This window comes from Leptopilina heterotoma, unplaced genomic scaffold (genome assembly GCF_015476425.1).
Source record: "Leptopilina heterotoma isolate Lh14 unplaced genomic scaffold, ASM1547642v1 Lhet_29, whole genome shotgun sequence".
Classification (NCBI taxonomy): domain Eukaryota; kingdom Metazoa; phylum Arthropoda; class Insecta; order Hymenoptera; family Figitidae; genus Leptopilina; species Leptopilina heterotoma.
Window position 1 is genome coordinate 1,094,496 of NW_025110996.1, and position 12,919 is coordinate 1,107,414.

Sequence of the window (12,919 nt, forward strand, 5' to 3'; positions counted from 1 at the left end):
CGTCATACAATGGACCCTATCGAGTGATCCAGAGATCGGACAAAACATTTGTTGTCGATATTAAAGACAAAAATGTTAATGTTTCAAAATAATTTTTGTAATTATTTTGAAAAAATTAGGCGTATATTTCAAAATGAAAATAATAATTTTTTAAAAATCGCAATAATTGTGTCACTCGCAGAAATACCCACACTTACCCTATATGGTCGAAGATCACTAAGATTTATAAACAAAACACGACCTTATATTACGTTGTAATATTAAGGTAATATTACATGGTAATATTAAGGTAATATTACATGGTAATATTAAGGTAATATTACATGGTAATATTAAGGTAATATTACATGGTAATATTAAGGTAATATAACATGGGAATATTAAGGTAACATTACACTGAAGTATTAAGGTAATATTCAGATCAAATTAGAATAATTTTATATTTTAGGAAAAAAACATTTACAAAGCTGGACTCGAAAATCTTAATACTGTTACGTCAAAAATAACGAGAAACCTTTTTAAATATACCTAACGTTCCTCGTTTTAAATTAGTTTCACTCTCTAAATTTGAATTAGTTAAAAATTAACTAATTGAATTAGTAAACCAAAATTTTACTAATGAATTAGTTAATTTCAAAAGTTTTACTAATAAAATAGTAAAATTTTTTAAAAGTTTCTTTTGCGTGTTGATTATTATTTTGTGTTGTTTCGTCGAGACCTGAGAGCAGAGGAGAAACGACAAGTAAGTATTAGACCGCCGTTTTCGCCGTTTCCAAATCCATCAAGTGAGGTTCAACCAGGGAAAACGGCGGATACCAAACGACGTCGTTGATGGATTGGAAGCGGCGAAAACGGCGGTCTAATACTTACTTGTCGTTTCTCCTCTGCTCTCAGGTCTCGACGAAACAACACACAATAATAATCAACACGCAAAGAAACTACAAATAAATTAATTAAAACTGTTTAGGATATTCGGTTATTACTAATTTAAATTAGTAAAAATATTTACTTTTAATTCATTTAGTAATTCATCGTTAGTTACTAATTGAATTAGTCAGTTAGATATAACCTCTATTTCTATGACAAAATATGTATATTTGTATAACAGCAGAACAGCAGTTATAATTTTTTGATTTATTAAATTTTCTGTACAAAATATTACAGAAGAAGTGAAGAAAATGTGTTAAGAAAAGATTTGTTAGTTAGGAAGTGTTATATTTCTATATGTTTTTAAGTTAGAAAAACTATGATTGACTAAAATAGCCATCGATTAAAAAAAGTTTTTAATTTCTAATGAGGTAAGTTGAGAAATATATCAATTATTATAAAAGTTTTTAATTTTTCAAGTAATTAATTTGTTTTTAAAAGGTAAACTACACTGTAAAAAAATTTCTGTAATTTCACTGTCTATGCTCTGTGTGTCATTTTTACATTTTTTCTGTATTTTCACGTGTCAATAGGTTAATATTACACATTTTGGTTTAATATTGTACATACTATGCAGCGATTCTAAAATTGCACTGTAAAATTCCTATTCCAAATTAAATTTACATATTCCGTTTGCGAGGAAAAAAACCATTGCTTAGTAGAGTGAATTCACATTTGGATTGTAATTTTACAGTGCAATTTTAAAATCGCTCTTCACCATGCAAATTCAAACTTTTATAGGTTATTTATACGATACAGTGACGTAATTGTAAATTAACTAATAAATTAGTAAGAAGTTACTAATCAAATAGTAATTTCTCCCTCCACAAAGCACATTAAAAAGTTACTAATTCAATTAAAAAAATGAAAATAACTATTTCAATTAGTACATTTTACTAATGAGTCAAACCATTATATTTCAAATAAAGTCGTTGCGGACAAATTTTTAAAAAAATTGATACTTTTAGAATTGAATCTGTATGATCTCTGAAGAACGAAATGAAAAGAATTATATTAAAATATTTATTACTTTTATTAAAATATGAGTGTAAAGTGGAGAAGGTGCGAAAAAATGGCACTTTTTTAGCAATTAGAAAATATTTAAAAAAGTATCGAAAAATTCTTAAAAGTGCAAAAAGATTTATTGTTTCATGTTTAAAATTAGTTGATTAATTATTCTTTAATAATAAAACTAGTAAAATATAAAAATAATAGATAAAATATTTTTTTAAATTCTATTCGCCAAATAACCTAATTTTGACGTTTTTATCAATTAATTTCGAGAAGGTGGAATTACTGAATTAAATAAAAAATTACCGAATATAGAGTATTTTTGATGAACTTTCAGGATTTCTTATCACTTTTTTAATTTTTCCTTTAAATGTACAAGAAATATTAAGTTGAAAGTACGCGATTTCTGAATTGTTGCGTACTTTACAACTTAAAAACTCCGTTAAAGAAAAATAAAAAATTTGGCACTTTCACAACTTCTAAATCACAATAAAATCTATACACACAAAAATTTTCGTTTTGGTCCCGGGACTAATTTAAAAAATATAAAGCTTTAAAAATTGTACACTTTTTCAGGTTAAAATTATTTATTTTTTTATATCTTAAAAATTGACGCAATATCCAAATTTTTATTTCGACAATTACGAAAAAAAAAGACTCTAACATCAATATCTCTGGTTCTTCTTAGAAGTTATTCAGATAAGAATTGTTTACAGTTCAGGACACCTTAAAGATGAAAAATCAAGAGGTTTTAAATTTTTCCACACCTCCATTTTTAAAATACGGATTACTTTTGCAAATGACCGACAAAATGGGCCCTTTTCATTTTTCTAAAGAACCAATGGGTCAAATTTTCTCAAAAGAATCAAAGTTGGTCATAGATCTTTCAATTTTTGTGAAACTTGGTATAAAGGTAGTGTTTTATGACAGAAGATTTTAGGAAAAAAAGATTTTTCAAAATTTTCAAAATTGTGGATTTTACCGGGCATGAAAAATTAAAGCACATTTTTTTTGAAAAACGAATAACTTTTATCCATTTACTTAGATTTTGTTTATATTTTTGGTAATAATAGTTGATTATCTAACAATTTAAAGTGCAATATTAAAGAAAAAAAATCCAAAACTTACCCGGAAAAAAAGTCAAAAAAAATTTTGATTTCATTTTTTCGGGCATAAGCACCCCTTCGATTTTTTTGTAACTATAATATTTGGATTCGTTATCTTCTCCAGAATTTTTTGCAAAAAAAAATCCCTGGAGACTTTAAAACTAACCGAAATATCGAATTTTTTGTCTCGAGGTGCACAGATTTCGATCTCGCGTAAACACGCCTGAGATGTGCACCAAACGTTCTTAAGCGTGAATTTTTGCATTCTTATATTTTTTGTTAATTTTTAGTAAAAAGGAAGGTTTAAAAATCAAGTTTTGCAATTACAAATTTGAATCTCAAAATGTGTATGTAATATATAAGGGGCAAATTTTCTCAAGTGTACCATAATGTCAAAATTGCAAGTTGTTAGATCGGGCTAATATGTTCACAGTATTTAGAACTATGAATCAGTACTTAAAACCACCAAGTAATTATGAAATTTTATAAAAAAAATGTAGGGGGGAGGGGGTTTAGGATTTTGGATAAGTATAAACAGTGAGTTTTATAAAAAATCGTAGCTTTTATATAATAAAGAAAAAAAATTGTGACCTATATGTTTTGGTAGGTTTTTTTCTGCTCTATCAAATAGTGAGAATTTTTTTAAAAAATTCAAAATTTAACCCTTCTTTTAAAAATTAAAAATTTTTTTTTAACTATACTTCCCGGCTTAATATTTTTTGACATTTTCTAAAGTAAATTTTTTTAATTTTTACATTTTTGATGTAAGAAGAGATGATTATTTTTTATCTAAATAATTTTTTATTATTTTAATATCAATATCAAGCGTGATACACGCATAAGGTGTTGAATATTTTATTTTAGACAATCGTTGCAAATAACTGAAATATATTTTTTTAAAGAAGAATTATATAAACATTTGATTTAAAAAAAACTAACACTTTATCTTTATTTTTCTAAATATTTATTTGTAAAACGTTAATTTAATCAGAACACTTCATTGTAAAATATTTCAATTTTTATTAATTAATTAATTAATAATTCAAAAAAAACTTCATTTTTTTCATTTAGCTTTTTTTCATAAGCTTTCTTTTGGTACAAGAAAAAAAGGGCTTTTTTGGAAAAAAAATCAAAAAAATTTTTAATTTTCAAAAAAGGGTTAAATTTTGAATTTTTTAAAAAAATTCTCACTATTTGATAGAGCAGAAAAAACATATAGGTCACAATTTTTTTTCTTTATTATATAAAAGCTACGATTTTTTATAAAACTCACTGTTTATACTTATCCAAAATCTTCAACCCACTCCCCCTACATTTTTTTATAAAATTTCATAATTACTTGGTGGTTTTAAGTACTGATTCATAGTTCTAAATACTGTGAAAATATTAGCCCGATCTAACAACTTGCAATTTTGACATTATGGTACACTTGAGAAAATTTGCCCCTTATATATTACATACACATTTTGAGATTCAAATTTGTTTAAAAACAAATTTGTAATTGCAAAACTTGATTTTTAAACCTTCCTTTTTTACTAAAAATTAACAAAAAATATAAGAATGCAAAAATTCACGCTTAAGAACGTTTGGTGCACATCTCAGGCGTGTTTACGCGAGATCGAAATCTGTGCACCTCGAGACAAAAAATTCGATATTTCGGTTAGTTTTAAAGTCTCCAGGGATTTTTTTTTTGCAAAAAATTCTGGAGAAGATAACGAATCCAAATATTATAGTTACAAAAAAATCGAAGGGGTGCTTATGCCCGAAAAAATGAAATCAAAAATTTTGTTGACTTTTTTTCCGGGTAAGTTTTGGATTTTTTTTCTTTAATATTGCACTTTAAATTGTTAGATAATCAACTATTATTACCTAAAATATAAACAAAATCTAAGTAAATGGATAAAAGTTATTCGTTTTTAAAAAAAAATGTGCTTTAATTTTTCATGCCCGGTAAAATTCACAATTTTGAAAATTTTGAAAAATCTTTTTTTCCTAAAATCTTCTGTCATAAAACACTACCTTTATACCAAGTTTCACAAAAATTGAAAGACCCATGACCAACTTTGATTTTTTTGAAAAAATTTGACCCAGCTGAAATTCTAACAAAGATTTCTACGTTTTTAGAAAAATTTTATCTAAATTTTTCTAGATTTTTGAAAAAGTTGAAGTCAAGAGACAAAAATGAGAAAATATGATAAATTTTTTTATTTCTTTCTTACTCTACAACTTAAAAAATAATTAACGGAATGACTTCAAAGATGGCTTATTTTACGCAGAATTTAATCAGCTTTCTAACCGTATTTAAGTTTTTTTTTGTACCTCCTTTTATTTCCGAGATATTTTTGAAAAAGTGATGGCATGTTTTTTTATAGAGTCGATTGTAATCGTCCTGATACTTTTGGACGGTAGTGTAGTTTGAAAAAATCTGACTAGAACCTGTTTAGATTCTTGTAAGGAAATTCTCTCTTTAGTGTGATTTTTTAATTAAATTATGGCATTCTTTGTTAATTTAAAAATTAACCTTAAGTACACGGAAATAGTGGTGTTATGTTAATGATAGGATAGCCTGAGGCTAAGCTGCGGAGACGATTCCTTCCCTCAGGGAGCATCCTGGATAAGGAATCATACGCTGAGTTCCTAATTCACAAATCTTTCGCGTCGGACAAGAATATCGGCAGCGTTCCGATATTAGAATCTTGTTTCTGCCTTAACGAAGAGCAGATTCAGTTCCTCAGACATTAAGGTCCCACGAGAAATGAGTAAAGTAAGGTCCATCCTTAAAGAGCCTCAAATAAAGGAAAAGGCTAATTACATTTGAGAGGACGCCTGGTGTCCCAGAGTCTCGTTTAAGATACCTCCATTCGGAGCCCCACCATGAAGGATTTTTCAACCCTGATATCATTCATCCATGGACACGAGTTTATCACGGATTTGGTTGCAGAGACACACGCCTGAATCGCCATGGATCAGCCAACGAAACCGTGGAAAGATTAGTTTTCTTAGTTAGACTCCGTCAAAAGGGAATCTTTAGAATAGACTCGCGGTTAAGCCTCTGTCCATCCCGTCTTCCTCAATGACCCCTCTAAATCACCATGCCCTGGGACACTGCCCAACGAAACATAGTAGATTCGTTTTCTCAAGCGGCCGACCCATTTTGAAGGCTTCGCTTTCTTAGTCCCCACGAAAGGTATCGAGAAGTAGTTTCCTGCCGGGAAGAGCCCCTCAAGCAACCTTCCACCAACGACAAGGTTTTAAAACCCCTAGGGAGGTGCCTTTACAATGATGCAAGTTAAGGGGTTATGACTGTAGAGGTCGAAAAAATAGGTGTTTTTTGAGAATTTTTTTAAAGCAAACTACGAAGGCAATCACAATTATGATCTGAGGACTTTATTGTACATTTATTAAAGTGTAAAAAATATAAGTATTATAAAATTTTATTAAAAATGGCGCTGACGCTGATTTTTCTAATCTGGTTTTTGGCGTGAAGGGTCCGCGGCCGCACCATCCGTTCCTGTAAATTTTGGAAGATCATAATTATCAAAATTGTTTCTTATTCCTTATTACAGTAGCTAAAGGAAAGCGTAGGATTTTTTGGATATATTGATTTTTGGCCGATTGGCGTACTTCTAAAGTTTAGGTATGAAAATTTGCCAAAAAATTGATCAGTAAATTGTTAATAACAAATGATCTATGCAATAAAAATACGCTTTCCTTCACACAATATATTATTAAAGATGTATGCAAAATTTGAACTTAATTGGTTGAAAATTGTAAAAATTATTGGTGCGGACAGTTCGAAAAATGTAGTTTTGAGATAATCGCGTTTAAAGTTTTAAATTGTGAAAAAGCATACATAATTTTTAAATACCTTTAATCTGCAATGCCTGCACCATATCATTGTCCTTCCTGATTAAGGTCCTTATCTTACTCTTATCTTACTTGAATACACTCTAGTCACTAACAACTTTGAAAACATCTGCTGTATACCTGCGTAGAACCTTCAAGTATCCCTACCCATCGCAGTGACGAAATGTGCTCACCGCGCGCTGTAAAGCCCTGCACGAAACTTTGAGAATAAGCTATTTAGGAATTGCTTACGTCCATAATCTTTCAATATGTTACATTTCAGACTATAAGGGACCAATTAAAGCAAAAAAATCGATTTTTTGAAAATCCTAGAGTGTCATAACCCCTTAATCTGCATACAGTAGAACCCGGAAGCAGCCACTTTTAAGACTGATTCACGGTCCCCCATGTCGCCTACACACCCTGATTGCCAGTATCGCGATCTCCAAAGCCCTCTTTAACGCTTGCGTGTGTGGTTTTATTTTTATTAATCTCTGTAGTATCCATTAAGGTTACACGATAAAAGAGGAAAAGAAGGTCCATCTAGTCTGGTATCTAGCCTGGTATCTCAGGGTCTTATTTAAGATACCTCCATTCCGGAGCCCCACCATAGAAACAGGGCGTCCAGAAGAACGGGCCTCTCCTGCAGCACAAGCGTTCCCGTGTTTTACAAGAAATAAATTATACCCAGCGATGGTCGTCACCTTTCCGCTCCGTCCCCCGGAAGGACCCGAAGGATTTTTTAACCCTGGTATCATTCATCCATGGTCACAAGTTTTATTACGGATTGGGTGGAAAAGACTCGCGCCTCAATCGACATGGCTTAGTCAACGAAACCATGGAAGGATTTCTTCTTAGTCAGACTCCGCCAGCAGAAAATCTTCGGAATGGACAGTGTCATCCACTCTCGGTTAAGGTCCTGCCCATTCCGTCTCTCTAGATTACCCATCTAAATCTCCATGCCCTGAGAAACTGTCCAGCGAAACACAGTAGATTCGGTTTCTTAAGTGGCCGACGCATTTTTAAGGGTTAGCTCCCTCTGTCCCCCCGAGAGGCATCGAAAAGTAGTTTCCCGATGGAAAAAGCCCCTCAAGCAAAACCTCCCACCAACGGCAAGGTCTTGAAACCCCTATGGAGGCCAAAAATGCAACTTTTTAACTTTGTTTTTCAATACTTATTTGAAAAATAACTTGCAAATTTCGAAAATATTCTTCATTAGCACGCTGTCCTCTAATTAAAATATGAACGAGATATAAAAACTTATGTAGCAGTGAGACAACACGCGAAAAAAAACACTTTTTTCGAGGGGTTTTTTCCTCATACCTTTAAACAAAAAAAGTGTTTGAAAATTTGATGACTGATTCAAACTTAAAATTTTATTATAAATAACTTAAAATCAATCATAATTTATGTTTTAATTAAATATATTATTTCTTTAAATTAACCAAAAAATATGTTTCAATTAAACTTAAATATGTTTGGCTGTATAGCAAAGGTGTTTTAAGTTTTATTTAAATAATATTTGTTTGAATCAAATAAATCGTTTTCTCAGTGAGGACTTTCGATAGAATTCCGATCCCATCGGAGTTATATCAGTCCTGATCGGAATTCAGTCGGAATTTCCGACAAGGAATTCCAACGGAAGTTCCAAGGAGTACTTTCCTAGAAATCTTTCTTTATGGATATAATGCATAGCGAAAAAAAATACACTAAGTGGGAAAAACATTGACAGTCTAAATAAATATACCAAAATAAGAAAAATTTTGATTTGAAATAATATACATATAAAACAAATTCGCTATATACTTGTTTCATTACATTTTTATATATACATATAGTATATACATACATATGTATATACATGCACATGTATAGATATACATTTATTAAAGAGAAAGAGAGAGAGAGAGACTAGGATCTGAATTTCGCGTAACGAAGGTAATTTTATTCTTCTGCGGAGTGGAATCGAGGCTAGGTTTTCTGCCTGAAGGGTGAGAACGGATGGAAACAAGCGAAACGAATGGGGAACAGGGTTGAAGTGTAGGATGATGAGGTCGAAAGAGGCTATTCTAACAATGACTGAGTCGGGTTTCACAGGTGGAAGCAAAATTTTCAAATATAACAAACTCTTGGCAAATGAACACATTTGATTTTGACATAAATTGCAGTTTGTGTGCGTGTGCGAGGAAAGAGTCCGTTTTTCATTTACTTTAAATTTAATTTTAATTTAATTTAGAAATTTTGAATTTTATATTTTTATTGTTATAAAATTAAACACGAGTACATTTTGGAGAAGATATTTTCCTACCTTGTTTACTATACTGGATTAATTCTTATTGCCAAGATTAGGCGAATATGGACTAAAGTTTATGGGTATGGAAACCAATGTGGACTTTATGTTTTCTGTTCAACGAAATTAAATTAAATTTTTGAGGCAGAATTTACGAATTGACAAATGTTACAGTTAACCCTTACAGCACCAGAAATGATTAAAACATAGCCCGTTGCGTTAGAAGTAAAATTACTTTTCCGAAAAAAATAAGTTTTTTAAGTTCTTTTTCAAAAAAGTCGTTTTTTTTAAAAAAATACTTTTTTAAATATCTGGAAAAAATATTAAATATATTAAAGAGGAAACTCTAAGGAATTTTTTCATAGAAAAATTGAAGGTGTACAAAGTTTTAAAAAAAGGCTCGGCCTAAGCTCGAACTGAATAGGCTCGGCTCGGCTCGAAAAATGAAAATCTCGAAAATGCTCGATCGAGCTTTGAGTTTTTTGCACACCTCTAGTAGTTTCTTTAAAACAAAACGAAAAAATGTTTTCTATTTTGGATTTTTCTGATGTTTTTTAGCACTTTCTAATGGTGTAAACAAATTTTAAAAAAAATTTGACCTTGACAAATTCAATTGAAAAATAAAATTTTATTTTTTTATCAAATAAACATTGTTTATTTTTTTTTAAAAAGTTTTTTCATGAAGGTGAGGTTTTTCCTAAAAAAATGTGTAGGTCAAAACGTGGGACAAGAAAAATAAAAAAAAATAAAAATATATATAATATATATGGGGGATTCCACGGGTAAATCAAACAGTTGTACGCGAGAAGTTACCGATTTGTCTCAAAGTTTTTAGGCGTATTCTACCTTCAAATATAGTAAAGTAGCAAAGATTTCAAGTTCCTATCTCATAAAGAACGCTCACAATCGTCAATTTCGTGAAAAGTGCCATTTTTTAAAACTAAGATTGAAAAATCCATTTTTGCGTGAATAAGTGTCAATTTTGGTCTAAAAAAAATTGTAAAAGTACTAGTCGATGGGAAATTTTCCAAAGAATCCAATGCCGTTGGATTTTTTGAGAAATTTCTAAACGCATGCGCAGTAGATTAAAAAAACTGTTTTTTTCAAAAAAAATTATAACTCAAAAACACCTTTTTCGATTTGGCTTAAATTTTCAGGAAACATAGTTGAAAAGCCATACTTTAAGGTGATTATTCCGAAAATCTGGGTATTTTGAGTTTTTAGTCATATCTTTGCAAAATAGTGAGATAATTCGACTTTTTTTAATGTTTCCTTACGGTCTTTGCCTTTTGTGCCCATACGCAGCTATATAGAAAAAATCTGAGCCCAAATTCACAATCCTCGGAAAATTTCCAATCAGTTATCTATATTGAAACTGATTTTTTTTATCTTAGACAAATTTTAACAGCAAAAACAAATACAAGTTATAATCAAGAATATTATAAAGGTGCACATGACGATTAGGGTGGGCCAAAAATTTTTTTAGTGGAAAAATGCAAGAAACCTCTGCAATTTGTTCCAATGACAATAAAAATAAATACTTTTTTTAATTTAAAAAATATTGATATTGCCGAGTCACCGAGAACTTCAATTTTCCCATATAAAATGCATGGGAAAAATTTAAATTTTCGAAAAATCATAATCATTTGCGAGTGTTTTTAAAAAGTTAACATTAAGCTATTAGGATTTATAGAGAGCTCTCCGCCAAGTAATTTGACATATATAACTTCCAATTTTTACTACCCCTGCCTTCTACAGCACTGGCCTAAAGTTACCCCTTTTTGGATATTTATAATTTAACGTGTTTTTGTGGTATAATATCGATTTTTAACGTTTTTTGTCGGATCTTGTGTTTATAGAAAAATACGTATTTATTTTTATTGTCATTGGAACAAATTGCAGGGGTTTCTTGCTTTTTTCCACTAAAAAAATTTGTGGCCCACCCCAATCGTCATGCGCACCTTTTTAATTCTGTTAATTATAACTTGTATTATTTTGTTTTTGCTGTTAAAATTTGTCTAAAATAAATAAAATTAAGTTTCAATATAGATAATCGATTGGAAATTTTCCAAGGATTGTGAATTTGAGCTCAGATTTTTTCTATATAGCTGCGTATAGGCACAAAAAGGCAAAAACCGTAAGGAAACATTAAAAAATATCGAATTATCTCACTATTTTGCAAAAATATGGCTAAAAACTCAAAATATCCAGATTTCCGGAATAATCATATTAAAGTATGGCTTTTCAACTATGTTTCCTGAAAATTTGAGCCAAATCGAAAAAGGTGTTTTTGAGTTATAATTTTTTTTTAAAAAAGTAGTTTTTTAATCTACTGCGCATGCGTTTTGAAATATCTCAAAAATTCCAACGGAATTGGATTCTTTGAAAATTTTCCGATCGACTAGTACTTTTTCGATTTTTTTTAGACCAAAATTTACATTTCTTTAAGCAAAAATGGATAAAAACAGTTACAGTGATTAGAGTTTAACTCCAATTTGTTTGGTCAAACGATTAAATCAAAGGTATAACAACTGCACAAAGTGAATGTCGGTTGTTACAATACCAAAAATCATCTATAAAATTTCTAAATTGAAGACAAATAATTTTTTATAACCATTTTTATTAATTATTTATAATTTTTGCCTTAACGTTATAGTACGTGACAGTTGCATAGAGATGGCAGCATTAATATTGTTTCGAAATGAAAAAAATTTTAAAAAGTTTTTTTTTTCATTAATTTTGAAGACGAATTTAGAAAAACCATGAGATTCTTTATAAAAAATGAGTGTCATTACATTTTTGACAAATATTTTACATTTCAAACGAATCTGTTGAATTTTGGAAAAAATATTCGTTCTCATTATCACTTGTAACAACTACACAACAGGTACATTTTTTACAATAAAACACTTTATTAAAAAAGTATACACCAATTGAGGACAATCAAGGCAGTTTTTTAAAGCTTAATTCTTATAGAATTGATATTTAATAAATGTACTTTGTTAAGTATAAAGTTCTATTAATTATTTAAAAAATGTCAGGCAGAGAAATATTTACTTTTGGCCTCTAAAAACCAATGTGCCTATTTTTTTACTTGTGAAGCTTGCATATAATTTTTAAACATATTGCAGTAAGGTCGTACATAAAAACTAAACATTTTTCTCTTTGGAACCCCATTTCTATAACTAACTGTTTCTGAGATATTCCATTTGTAACAACAGCACAGCGTAACAACCGCACCTTGTCTCCCCTAAATGATTAATTTGACAAGTTAAAAGTTCTTGTCCCACGTTTTTACCTAGGGGAGTATGCTGCGAGTTCGTCACTACTGCGAGTTGGACACCCATTGATATTTCGAGAATACGTAAAGTTTATCCCAGAATTAAAATTGTAAAATGTTTGCCTTATTGATAAGATATATTTATATTTGTTTTGAAAAAAATACTTGCATTATTTAAGATTCTTATAAAAAAAACATTTTTTTAGTGGAAGAATTTTTTTGAAAAGTGGAAACGACGTTTTTTAAGTGTTAATAAAAAGACTACTATTCATTGTTCATAAAAATTTTGTACATATATTTTTGAAGTAATTTTCATGCTGTTTAAGATTATATGCTGGAGAATTCTTTTGTTTTCAAGTTAAACCTATTTTATGTTTGTAAACATTGCAAAATATTTAATTCGAAATTTATAGTTTATAATATGTAAAATACAATATATTTTATAAAATACAAATTTTG